Source organism: Odocoileus virginianus, chromosome 19 (genome assembly GCF_023699985.2).
Source record: "Odocoileus virginianus isolate 20LAN1187 ecotype Illinois chromosome 19, Ovbor_1.2, whole genome shotgun sequence".
Taxonomy (NCBI): Eukaryota; Metazoa; Chordata; class Mammalia; order Artiodactyla; family Cervidae; genus Odocoileus; species Odocoileus virginianus.
Window position 1 is genome coordinate 49,052,352 of NC_069692.1, and position 14,479 is coordinate 49,066,830.

General features: G+C 43.1%; 1 protein-coding gene across 1 annotated transcript in view; it reads right to left on the reverse strand.

The window, feature by feature from the left end:
* The window catches only part of COL19A1 (collagen type XIX alpha 1 chain), a 424,857-nt gene that overhangs the window by 113,338 nt on the left and 297,040 nt on the right, over positions 1–14,479 (reverse strand). The window lies entirely within an intron of this gene.

A 14,479-nucleotide genomic window follows, 5' to 3' on the forward strand; every position in this document is an offset into this window, starting at 1 on the left:
GTGTTAGAGAAGCAAAGTTCTCACAAGGCAAGATGCCACAAGACCGTGATTGAGCAAAGAAAAGTCACTATTATACAAAGATTATTATTTTAAAAAGGGAACAAAAGCTTTGAAAAGTGAAGAAACATTTTAAGAGGCAAGCATTATGGAGAACAATATGGAGGTTCCTTAAAGAACTAAAAATAGAGTTACTGTGTGATCCAGCAACCCCACTCCTGGGCATACTTCTGGAGAAAAATATAATTCAAAAAGATCCATGCACCCCAATGTTCACAGCAGCATTTTTCACAATAGCCAAGGCCTGGCTAAGTGTCCACTGGGCTTCCTTGCTGGCTCAAATGGTAAAGAATCTGCCTGCAATGTGGGAGACCCAAGGTTGATCCCTGGGTCAGGAAGATCTTCTGGAGAAGGGAATGGCAACCCAAGTGTCCACTGACAGGTGAATGGATAAAAAAGATGTGGTACACATACAACAGAATATTATTCAGCCATTGAAAGGGGTGAAATAATGCCATTTGCAGCTACATGGACGAACCTAGAGAGTGTCATACTGAGTGAAGTCAGACAGAGAAGGACAAATACCAGATGTCATCCCTTATAGGTGGACTCTAAAAAATGACACGAATAGACTTATCCACCAAACAGAAACAGACTCACAGAGAACAGACTTGTGGTTGACAGACGGGGAGAGGGCTGGATTGGGAGTTTGGGATTAGAAGATGTAAACTATTACAAACAAAATAGATAAATAACAGGTCCTACTGCATAGCACAGGGGACTATATTTGATATATCCTGTGATAAACCATAATGGAAAAGAATACGAAAATTATAAAAATGAATCACTTTGCTGTACACCAGAAACTAACCCAACATTGTATACCCACTACAATTTAAAAAAAGAAATATTTTAAGAAACATTTGCTCTCTGTACTCACTGATATAGGTAACACCTTAAGTATACTGGAAAAGATTAACATTGGTCAACATTTATGACAGGTATTTCTTATGAACGGCCTGTGACATCTCTTCTAACACGAATCCTTTGCTTGTGCCATTAAACGTTAAGGACAGGAAGATGTAATGATGGATGATGGAATCAGGGTGGTGTAACTTGTGAGAAAATAATAGGCCTTGTGAGGAATGGAGCTTACTGCAGTTGGAAAGACAAATGGCTCTGTTACCTTGCTGGAATCAAAACAGAGCTAATGTCAGAAAAGAATTCTCAAGGCGTTATATATTTTTCAGGTTCTCTTCCCATCAGCCAGCTTTGCGTGATGTATTCTAGGTCAGGTAGTTGAAGTGAGGAGGAAAGCAATCACTGAGTTGGGGTTATTTCACAAAGTGTCCAGCCAAGAAGGTGCAGGTTAGGAACTCATTCTTGAAATTCAGCAGACAGGAGACTCCATACACATTGATCCTTCTGTAACTATTTTTAATGGGGCAAGCAGAAATCTTAGATATCATATATATCTAGTAGTAGCCACAACAGGTAGCTTAGGGGTATATGCATGGTAGGCATTTGGTGAATGGTGAATGTTTGTTGATCATAAGGCCAATTAGAGCAAAGAATAGTGATGTGGTGGGTAAATTTAGTTTCAGACACATTCATCTTAACTAAAGTGAAAGGCTGAACAATTAAGGTGCCAAATATAGCAGAGCAATTAATAACATCTCTCAACTAGAGCATAAGAATCAATCAAATAATAATAGCAGACATTTATATAGTAAGTATTGCATGCCAGGCATTACACCAGGGTTTCAAATAGACTAACTCATTTAATCTCTACAACGACACCACAAGGTACCTACTCTCATTATTTTCAATCCAAAGGTACAGAAAATGAGCATTTGGAATGGTTAGCTGGCCCAAGGTCACATGACTGGTAAGCGGTAGGGCTAATACTAAACGGAGGCAGCCTGGGTCCAAACTCACTTTTTATTTACTCTGCTCTTTTAACGTAAAGCAGGCTCTCAGCCTAAAATAATCTTGGGGGTAATTTTTTTGTCATGCTGACCGTGACCTGAAGAATACAGGGTGTTTGATTGCTCTTGCCTGTTTTACTTACAATACTGAAATTGAAAATAAAATAGGCCAAACTGGGCTTAGCACTTCACATGAGGGAGCACCGTGCCTGGCACAGTCTCTGGGGGCAGTGCTGCTGGAGGGCTGAGCGAGGCCTCTCTCCATGTCCCAAATCTATCTTCATATATTATCTCCAGTCATGATAAGGAGATTTTGCCTGGCTATCCCCCTAGATACTGCCCTATCACAACTATACTCAAAATGCATCTCATCTTCCTTTGCAGAGCTTGACCGAGAAGGTGGTCAGAGGGCATTGCAGAGGGCCTCTGGAAGGGTCTTGGAGGACGCGGCGTGGTAGGGACTGCACAGCGCAGGACAGGTGGCATGGTGGATGAGGACAGTAAAAATAATGGGATGGGGCTAACCTTTTAGAAAATTGGGTGAGAACTGGCTCTGGTCTTTCACAGACTGTTTATCTGTCTGTGGCATGCACCTGTTTTCCATGAATACAGAATGCATTCTTCACCCAGAAGCCTGTTCCTGTGGGTAAGCACACCCCCCAGGGCGAGGCAGGGGAGCCCAGGGCCACTCTTCCCTCTAAAAACAATAGCAAGAGCAGAGCTGGCTGAACAGGGTCACTGGTCAGCAGAAAAGTCTGAACAACATTATTCAGATACCCACAAGACTGATAAACCTATAAAAGTTACTTCCACACTCTGTCATGTCCTGTTCTTGCCATAAAATGTCAGACTCATACAGCCGTCTTCCAAATGAGGCCAACCAGAAATTTTAGGCTCTGGGGCTTCATCTGCTGATGAGCACTTATGATGACTTTTTTTCTTGTTCTTTCAATCCCTAGGATACTTTGGGGAGCACAAATTCCAAACATAATGTAACAGAGATTTACAGCTAACAGTCCAGCCTGCAGGCAGCACTTCACACAAACTCTCCCAGAGGACAGGAAAACCCTGCGGTGACCGGCAGAAGAGCCGGGATTGGGGCCTATGTCCTGCCTGACTGCAGTCAGGGCTGAAGTGCCTCCCTGCGCTGCTCAACCTCCACCAAGACGGGGATGGTGACCACAGAGAAACAGCATGCACGCAAATGCCCAAAGCAGTCCTCTGCTGACTGTCAGAGAAACAACATAGATCCCGGGGTCCTGGAATCAGTGGTTGTCCTATAGCCACATCCCCTAGAGATGTGCTATTTTTCTATTTTCCGTGCTGATACAAAGCACGGCTAGAGGAGAGCCAGACTCATTTGTTTCCAAGTTTATTAAGAGCTGTCAGTCCTGCAGATCATCAACAAAGCATGAGGAGGAAGACGTGAAAGACACGTGTAAGTGACTAACCCTCAGGCATCACACGGCGTTAGTAGCTGCTCCTGGGTGCTCAAGAGGTGACTTTCTCTGAGGAAGCTCCCCTGGAGGAGGGCATGGCAACCCACTCCAGTATTCTTGCCTGGAGAACCCCATGGACGGGGGAGCCTGTGGGCTACAGTCCACAGGGTCTCAAAGAGTCGGACATGGCTGAAGCGACAGCTTACAGGCATGGCAAGGAGATATGCTTGGGTAACTCAGTCCCAGAAGAGGGGCCAGCCATGGAGGGCATGTTAGCCTTGGCTAATGTTCTCAGGGGCTCTACGAGGAAAACCAGTTGAAGGTTTATGGAGAAGAAACGTGTCCTGACATCCTGTCCCTGACAATGACCTGCAGCGCAGTTATACGGATATCATGGCTACATAACTTCTGTCTCACTCCACTCTGCTGCTGCCGCTAGGTCGCTTCAGTCGTGTCCGACCCTGTGCGACCCCATAGACGGTGGCCCACCGGGCTCCCCCATCCCTGGGATTCTCCAGGCAAGAGCACTGGAGTGGGTTGCCATTTCCTTCTCCAACGCATGAAAGTGAAAAGTGAAAGTGAAGTCGCTCAGTCGTGTCCGACTCTTAGTGACCCCATGGACCGCAGCCCACCAGGCTCCTCTGTCCATGGGATTTTCCAGGCAAGAACACTGGAGTGGGGTGCCATTGCCTTGTCCGATACCACCCTGCTTTGCTCTATTTGTGTTGGATTGGGATACACAGGACATGTGGGCTAATGTGATAATTACACAACCACACAGCAGTTTTGAAACACTCATGAACTCCAGCGAGACACACCTGTTCAGTACCCAACTGTGCTCACATGTTAATTATTGAGCGGTTTATCAGCCTCATGTGGGGAGAGACCCAGATGCTGTTTCGTGCTGCGAAGAATTGGACCTGGTGTGAAGAAGTCAATGAAAGCTGCATTCAACTTGGGAACATAAACTGTTAGTGGTAGTTTAAAGCTTTCTTTTTTTTTTGCTAACACCTTGCTAGAAGTGGAAGACAGAGAAACAATATAATGTCAGCCACCAGCATCGCTGGATGCTAGTGTGGAAAATGATGAACTGCTGGCATTTTCACTTCCTTGGATTTCATCCTGGGCTATAGATTCCCAGTGTTTGAAGGATGGAAGGGTTCTCTGTTAAGGCTTCTTCAGTCCTGATGTTGGCCGCGCGTTCGCTGTTCAGCGGTTCATGCAGCACGTGGAGCTTGAAGAACCTGCTTTTGCCTTTTTTCCCCTCCCTGGTCTTTGCTGTGAGCCCTCTGTGCCCATCAGGGCTGGGCCTTTGGGTTAGCTCCAGCACACCCTCAGTGCTCTGAACTGAGGCCTCTGTGGCTCTTCAGTCACTCTGCTCCCCCCCTGGCCCTCTTCTGAACTGTTTTCCTTCCTCCTCTTCTCTGAAAGCATCCTTCAGTTCTGCAAAATTGCTGACGGGGCCTCCATGCACCATCTGGGTACTACTCATCTCTGCACACCAAAGCTCTTCAGGATCTCTCATCAGGAGCTCCTTTCAGGATTCACAAACACATATTTCAGGTTGTGCTCAACTGCTTTCTGGCCTTGTGCGTTCCCAATTAACTTCACTAACAACCTTTGAAATATCAAAACCCTAACTCCATGAAGAAAGTTGTACTAATCAACTTTCTTCAAAACATGCTAAAAAGGCAACTTTGCTATAAGGAGAGATATAATAGAAACTTTGTTACTGAAAACCCATCTGGGTTAATTTTCAAGAAATATTTTGAATTTTCTAGTAGCTAGTAGAAAAGGCAGAGATGGGGAATTATTTTTCTGATATTAAAAAATGATTAGGAAGCCTAATGCAGGAATGGTAAGATGAGGCGATATTTCAATAATACAATAATCTTGGGAAAGTTAATATTGAGTGAGTTTTTCTCATATACATCAATATATTTTCATTTAAAACTTTATATATAACTTGGTGAAGCACCTTTACACTGATTATGGTGGTTTGAGTACATGTCGGTCTTTTCAGCTGGAATGAAAAGTCCTTGAAGATGAGGAGTTTCCATTTTTTAAATCTTATCATACACATAGTGCCTCCCCCTCTCCATTTGCTGAATTTAACAGAATCTTTTGAAAGAAAAGTTTTTAAGGTATAGCCAGTTTCTCACGTGTTGGTTGTCATTTCAATTATAAATGGTATCTACCTGAGCAGTGGTCTTGCTGCTTTCTCAGAAGACAAGGCGAACAGATTCAGATTAATATAAGAATAGCCACTATGGAAAACAGTGTGGAGATTTCTTAAAAAGCTGGAAATAGAACTGCCATATGACCCAGCAATCCCACTTCTGGGCATACACACCAAGGAAACCAGATCTGAAAGAGACACGTGCACCCCAATGTTCATCGCAGCACTGTTTATAATAGCCAGGACATGGAAGCAACCTAGATGCCCATCAGCAGATGAATGGATAAGAAAGCTGTGGTACATATACACCATGGAATATTATTCAGCCATTAAAAAGAATTCATTTGAATCAGTTCTAATGAGATGGATGAAACTGGAGCCCATTATACAGAGCAAAGTAAGCCAGAAAGATAAAGACCATTACAGTATACTAACACACATATATGGAATTTAGAAAGATGGTAACGATAACCCTATATGCAAAACAGAAAAAGAGACTCAGATGTATAGAACAGACTTGTGGACTCTGGGAGAAGGCGAGGGTGGGATGTTTCAAGAGAACAGCATTGAAACATGTATATTATCTAGGGTGAAACAGATCACCAGCCCAGGTTGGGTGCATGAAACAAGTGCTCGGGCCTGGTGCACTGGGAAGACCCAGAGGGATCGGGTGGAGAGGGAGGTGGGAGGGGGGACCGGGATGGGGAATACATGTAAATCCATGGCTAATTCATTTCAATGTATGACAAAAACTACTGTAATGATGTAAAGTAATTAGCCTCCAACTAGTAAAAAATAAATGGAAAAAAAATAATGTAAGAATAAGGCTAAATTATTGAAAACAAAGTTGCAGCAAACTCCACTTAAGCAGAAAAGAGCTCATGGATGGATTTTTGACCAGAATTACAACATGGAAAGTTGTCTCCTAACACTGACAGAAAAATCAATAATACTCTTCAGAATATCTTTGGGCAATCAATTTCTTTTTATTTTAAACAGACATCCTTTTATTTATCTAAGTATTTGCTCTAAATGAGTTTTTTCATTCTCTTGGAATTTAATTAAGTTAAACAGTGGTAATTTTAGAGTAGATTATTTTTCTGAGAATGCTTCTGCTACAGATTTTTAGTGGCTAAAAAGATAACAACACTCCAACCCCCATGCCCCTTCCTCCACCGAACTGCAAAGTATGATTTCTGAAGCAAGGAGGGGATTCATTAAGTGTTTATACTATAGTTCTATTTTAACACAGAGACCTCAAGTTCTTCTTCATAGGATTAAAATAGGAATGTGGCTCAGATAGTACATATTTGGTGAAATTTAAGGTTCCTAGGAGGGGGCTCTTAATTCTGAAAATGTCTCACCCACCTTCTGGTTTATGCCTAAAACTCCATAAGGAAAGACTGGTTTATTCAGTGTTGGGTTTCTTCATGGACTCAAATACGAATATTCTTGGGAGATGTTTCATATTCACACAGCTCAGGCTGACTTTAAATAAGTTTTCATTTATATTTTCCAGATGGTAGGGTCATGTGACTGCAAAACATGTCACCTTATTTGATTCTCATAAAAACTAAGTGAGATGGATATTTTCCATCTGACATGACAAAACAGAGGTTTACCCCCAAATCACACAATAAACAGGTGGTAGAACCAAGTCTAAGAGTTGTTGCGCTATTGTTGCATACGGTCCTATGGAGAAGGAAATGGCAACCCACTCCAGTATCCTTGCCTGGAAAATCTCACGGACAGAGGAGCCTGGTGAGCTGCAGTCCATGGGGTCAAAAAGAGTCAGCATGACTGAGCGACTAACACTATGGATCATTCAGTAGGTATTTCCCGAGAGCAAGCTGGATGGACAGAAAAGGAGAGGAGTGAAGGGCTGGTACGTGGAGGTGGGATGGGGGAGACAGTGCCACGGGAGGAGATGGCACAGGAAGGGGGTGCAGATCCTGAAGACTGCAGCTTCTCAGCCCAGCCTGGGGACTCACCTTCTTGCATGAGGTTCTGAGAAATGGAGTTAAGTCTTAAGACAAACTCGGGCTGTCAGAGGTGGGACTCAGAAGAAAATCTACATGAGAATTATAATCAAAGAACCTGGCAAAACATCAACATTTTTGCTTTAGAAATGGGAGGGCCTGGATTAAATCTGGGAAAGAAAGTAAATAATAATGAGCAGATGGCAGAAGATGACAAAATGGGATAACGACAATAATAGTCATAAATAACAATAGATATCCTCAAAAAGTAATAACTGTGTGGCAGGTATATATGCTATGGCATTTTACTCTTACAACAATCCAATGAAGTACAGATTAACCTTATTTTTCTTATAATAAAACGTTAACTAGTTTACCCAAGGTCATACAATAAACAAGAGCTAGATTTCAATCCAAGTTGGCTGGACCCCGTGAGGGTCAGTTTTGTTATTTTAACTCCTCTATCAGCCTCACAGTGAGAGGAGGGATGACAGGAAAAAAAAAATCACCTTAAAGCTGGTTAAAAATATCAAGTAGGGCATTCAAGTGTAAGCCATAACAGACCTATTCATGAGAGACAGAATCCACAAGTCCCAGGCGCAGGGAGCTCTGGGATATGGTGTTGAGCCGTGGATGACAAGGAGAGATGAAGAGGGAAGTGGGCAAGATGGGGGAAGGTGGGGATCAGAGAGAGAAGCCACAGGCAGATGCAAGGAATGCTAACATCAAGGAGAGCTTAGATTAGAGGGGGATAAGGAGAGGCAGATTTCTAAGAAGAAAAAGCAAAGAAGCTGGCAATCTTGGTCATCATCTTAAGTAACTTTAAAACATTGAATGACACCAGATGCGGGGTGGAAACTTGGCATGTATGACATGGTAGAAGAAAAACCCCAACACGGTCAGAGTTGGTGGGAAAAGACTACCTAACCAAGAGATAAGACTGCTTAGGGACCATTTTGATTGGCTGACCATTCCTATGAGCATGAAATTGCAGCGGAGAACAGTCATGGGAAAGAAGTCACACTTAGTAAGAAGATGAAATACCCATCAAGTAAGACTATAATTGTGCTAGTGTGTTTTTGTGGAAGAGAGATTTGTGTATCAGCATGTGGGAATCGAAAGGATTCAAGTGATGCGGCAACACACTGGTTCAGGCATTTGTCAAGGGCGTCCCCCTACAAGAAGGTAAGAGCAGCTTTGTTAGAAGCCAGCAGCGAATGCTTATTCTGGGTGAACCCCTGGAATTTTGAGAAGCAGTGATCTCTTGTCTCAGCCATGTCCCTGCCGTCCCCCTGAACCGCCCCCCTCAAGTAGCATATACCTGCATTATACTTAGAAAGATCAACAGCTCCTAAGTGTCTGTCTAAGTTATTGCCAGCAACCCTGGTTCAGAAGTTCAGAAGCAGCAGGATTAACAGGTGAGGGATTGCAGTGAAGGCAGCTTCTGGATCTCGAATGAGAATTTTTCACATCTGCCACTTTGGACATTTTTCAAACTCATCCCTCTGGGTATTCCAGGAGTGCTCACTTGAGCTGGGCTCGTCTCTTCTGGCCTGCACATTGAGCTGTGTAATTGAGGGAACTCAAGCAGAGGCAGTTTATGGTTGTATGAATAAGCAAAATACTCAATGTGTGACCTGATTGTTTTCCAAAATTGCACAGTCCCTGGTTTCACTTGTCATTCTGGAACAGGAGTGGGAGGATGAGGCTGTGACAGTGAATGCATTCAATGGGTGTAATTAACCCATTTCATAAAAGCAGATTTTCTAAATTACGCTGTGAAGCTCGGGAGGTTTTAACACTTTACTTTCCGAGTGAGGAAAAAAATCATTTTTAAAGGAGTTTATTTTCCCTGATACCATGAAACAAATCCATCTAACTGGTAGAAAGCTCACTGCATTCCTGATAGAGTGCATTGTTGGGAAATTGTTGGCTGATTACTATGCCGTGATAGAGAAAAAATGATTCCTTCCCTAATGCTGTGATTCTGCTTATCCATCCATAAAATGCTTCTTACTCATCTCTCCTCAGTGTGTTCTGCAAAAGCAAAAATATTATTTGTCAGCTTCCTGTAATCTAACGAGCAGCAGGGGTCTGCAGAGTGGCTTGCCTCCCCACAGAAGCAACATCACTGACCCCGCACAAGGTGATGAAAGCCACAGGGGCGTGAGAACTAGTAAGGACGGACGTCGGGAAACAAATTATCTGCGTCCAGTGATGCATCCCCCAGTGTTCACGTCAACAGAGACCACATCTGGGGGACAGCCGTGCCTCCACGGTGCCCTGCTGTGACCTTGGGAGTCTCTCAGTGTGCCTCTCATTCCAAAGAGGGGTTGGCCTCCATAGCCTGCACCTATCAAAGCTCTGAGTTTCCACCTGCCATAACTGGTAATATCCACTCTCTTTAAAGAGGCTGCTGCTGCTGCTGCTGCGAAGTCGCTTCAGTCGTGTCTGACTCTGTGTGACCCTATAGACAGCAGCCCACCAGGCTCCCCCGTCCCTGGGATACTCCAGGCAAGAACACTGGAGTGGGTTGCCATTTCCTTCTCCAATGCATGAAAGTGAAAAGTGAAAGTGAAGTCGCTCAGTCGTGTCCGACTTAGTGACCCCATGGACCGCAGCCTACCAGGCTCCTCCATTCATGGGATTTTCCAGGCAAAAGTACTGGAGTGGGGTGCCATTGCCTTCTCCGTTAAAAAGGCCAGTGCACGTAAATTCCAAACTCCCTAACTATCCCTCCCCCAACTCTTTTCCCCACAACCCTAAATTCGTTCTCTAAGTCCGTGCTCAGCATTATGCAAAAACCTAAATGGGAAAAGAATTTGAAAAAGAATAGATACATGAACACGGATAACTGAATCACTTTGCTGTACACAGGAAACTGACACAACACTGTCAATCAGCTATATTCTGAAACAAAATAAAACTTTGTTTTTAAAAAAAGAAGTTTTGCTGGGATGACAATGCTTCCTATGCAGAGAAAACTGATTTCCAAGGCAGACTGCTGAAACTTAACCATAGCCAGGCAGAAGACACTGGCTTGGGCACCACCTTGGCTTCCAGCAGCCAAGGGCATGTGCCAAACTCAAACGGGTGGGGACATCATGGACAACGTGAAGTGAGGTTTTATTTTGGGGGTGACTGTAGCTTCCACTTTCAGCTCAAATATACGACATCCAGGTTTCTTTCTGATCTGTAGGTTGTAGTAATGCTAAATCTGCAAATGACATTTCTTGGCTCAACTGAACTGCATAGTTACAGACAGTACATGAAGGGAAGTTCTAGAAAGAAATACTTAAAGATTTCATTTTTGAAACACTTGGCCCCATTCTACAAAGGATTTCGGGCAAAAGAGAAAATGCTGACACTCTAGGCCACTGAAGAAGAAATCAGTGGTACTAACCTCAGTCTATCCCACTGGATGCATTTTCTGTTTTGTCAAAGAGATCTGGAATATTTGAAGCATGCTAACATGGATAAAATATAATATGATAAATCCCATGAATCCACAATCCAATGTTGTTGACTCATACCACCTGCCATATTTGCTTTAGCTCTTTTTACTTTTTAATGAAACCACAGATATAAATGAAGCCCCTTCAAATCTTCTTTTCTGCAGAACTTCCTCCCATGTTTCAGGTCCAGGTAATGCTGAAAACTTGCTGCTCCTCTACTCATGCAACTTCTTTTTTTCTCTCCTTTGATGGAAATAGTTTCCTAGCAGGTTGTAGATGCTGTGCAGAGAAAACCAACTAAATGGATTTAGCTAAGCCCCTTACTTCCCAAAGTGCAGACTTTCCTTATTGTTAAAATAGAGATAATCTTTTCTTGCCTGTTTCAGAGAGTTATACAGTAGTGAAATTAAATACCGTATGGAGATACTTTTGGAAACTATATCATCAAACACAAATTATAAGATATTTAGGAAACAAGCCTCCCTGTCTGAATATTTCTCAAAGGCCAATCAGATTTATTAAATCCTTACTGTTTACCTACCACAAAGAAACAGTATTTAATCCATGCACTGAGCCAACTAATACAAGTTTGGTAACCATATATCAAGGATTTCAAACAGACTGTCCCATCATTGCTATACACAGCGTGTGTCACTCAGAAGTCTTAATAGTTGGTTTCAATAACATGACCTGGAATGAAAAAAAGGAGTCAGTGGCTATAAGAACGTAAAATCCTTTTCTTCCTGAGTGTATTTATAATTAGTAAAAAAAAAAACTCAGGCAGTCAGAAAATGGCTAATAGTGTCTCACTAATGCTGTTCATGGGGAGAAAAAGAGAGGTAATTAGGGTATGGTACCCACGTGCCAGCTTTCGCATTCCCAACCTGAGACCCCAGCTGCCTCGCACGCATGTCTATGGATTCTGGGGCCGCACAAGGTGACGGTGGAATTTTAGCAATGTTGGCAACAGCTGTCTTGTCTGGGACCATGACCCTGCTGGGGACAAGTGGCAATAAAAATGATTAAATGACCATGTCTTCATTTTAGAGGTCTTTATTTTTAAATCTGAGGAAGTCATCTTATTTTTATTAAGAATAAAATTACTATTCCCAATGACATAGATAAATGGTTAGGTTCATTTCCTCTGAAGATACTATCATTACAGTACATGGCCTTTAGTTGTTTAATAGGCCAAAGAGACTAAGGTTCTTTGCTGAAAGAAAAACTGAAAAATGGAAAACCCTGGTTGGTTCAAGGTTTGTAGATGAACGTTAAGGTAAGGAACCGGATTCCTGTTGAGACATGATGGATCTCAAAATGCCCAGAGTCACACACAGAGTGTTTTAATAAGAAACGAAATGCTTTAATTGGACACTTTTGTCATCCACTTCATTCAGCGGTCCAAAGTATGTTTGGGGTACTGACTTCTTACAGAGGGGGACCTTGCTATTGGCTGAAACATTAACTTTGCATCTTGAGTCCTCAGTGTATAGGAAATAAGGTTGGACATGAAGACAGGAAGGGTGGGGATACTGATAAATAACAGGGCACAGATGCAGGAAGGCACTGGTTTCATGGTGTTGCCAGAGTACGTACTTTCATAGCTACAAGTGCTCATCTCACCGAACCTGCAGCCTATCAGGAAGGAAGCATTAGGTCTAGGTGCAGGGAAGAGGGAAGAGTGACTTATATGTGACGAGAGTCTCCATCTTGAAGGAAAAACATGGTGCCCCCTGGATTTAGGCTGGGGAGAAATGAAGTGGGCTACTCTCAAAGCTTTGTCTGTTTCCTTGTTTTCTCAGCAAACAAATCTATTCCTTGTCCGTGCAAAGACTGGAAACGATGTGCTATAATGCTGATGCCTTTTGTGTTATCAGTAGGGATAATTTCATCACATCAAAATAAAAAATCTAATCCCCTAAGATAAAAACACATACAGAGACCTAGAATAGGGAGATGTGACTGGCTGATTATCTTCCTTGCCACTGATTACCCACCCCTCAACTCCTTCCTCATAAGGCCAAGTCACCCAGCTCCAAAGCCCCCTCTGATGCCATTCTTCTCCCAGCTCCTTTCTGTTTATTGAAGCTGCAGGCTCTTTGTCACCTCAGGCCCTCCGCACATCCTGGTCTTTCCAGTTGGGAGGTTCTTTGTCCTGGCCTCAGATGGCTGGTTTCTTCTCAAGTAAGGTCACCCAGATGCCACCTGGTCAGAGATGCCACCTGGAACACCTTAACTAGAGCAACGCCTCTTCTTTCCAAACCACTCACATGGTACCCTGTTTATTTCCCACAGCACTGCATATTAAGCTGACATTGTTTTGTCTACCTCTGGAATTGTCTCTTAATCATCCCCCAGCCCACCCACGTGCTAGAGGGTAAGTTACTAAACGTGGAGGCCTTGGGTTTGTTTGTTGCTACAGTTTTGTTTCTAAAACAGTGTGTCCTCAAGGTTTGTAATAGTGATTATCACATGGTAGATGATCAATAAATATTTGTTGGATAAATTAATTCAATTTCACACCCTAAATCTACCCTTTTAACCATGTTCAAAGGATTAGATCTGACAGAGTACCTGAAGAACCTTGGACAGAAGTTTGAACATTTTATAGGAGATGGTGACTGCAGCCATGAAATTAAAAGATGTTTGCTTCTTGGAAAAAACTATGACCAACCTAGACAGCATATTAAAAAGAGAAATTACTTTGCCCACAAAGGTCCATATGGTCAAAGCAATGGTTTTTCCAGTGGTCACATATGGATGTGAGAGTTGGACCATAAAGAAGGCTGGGTGCTGAAGAACTGATGTGTTCAAAGTGTGGTGTTGGAGAAGACTCTTGAGAATCACTTGGACTGCATGGAGATCCAACCAGTCCATCCTAAAGGAAATCAATCCTGAATATTCATTAGAAGCACTGATGCTGAATCTGAAGCTCCAATCCTGTGGCCACATCATGCAAAGAGCTGACTCATTGGGAAAGACCCTGATGCTGGGAAAGACTGAAGGCAGGAGCAGAAGGGGACGACAGAGGGTGAGACGGTTGGCTGGCAGCACTGACTAAATGGACATGAGTTTGAATAAACTCTGGGAGAGAGTGAAGGACAGGGATGCCTGGAGTGCTGCAGTCCATGGTAGCAAAGAATCGGACATGACTGAGTGACTAAACAACAAGTGCTGTGTGACCATAACCCAGGACTGAGCAAGGACTCATACCCTAAAGGTGAAAGAAGCTCTACACCGAAGTGAAAATGAGAGTAAAAACAACATGGTTGTATATATTTTAAATCCTATCGCTGCTTTAGAAAAAATGCATAAATTCCACTGGAGTCAGCTCCCACAAAACTCATGCCAGAGTTTTATAAGCATGTTACAATAGGTCAGCATTTTAGACCCTGAGCTAGGGCCTTTCACTTCAAGAGGGCACCAATTGACATTGAAAATGACTGTTGATGAACTGGTGCATGCGTGCTCAGTGACTTCAGCCATACCCCTCTTTGCAACC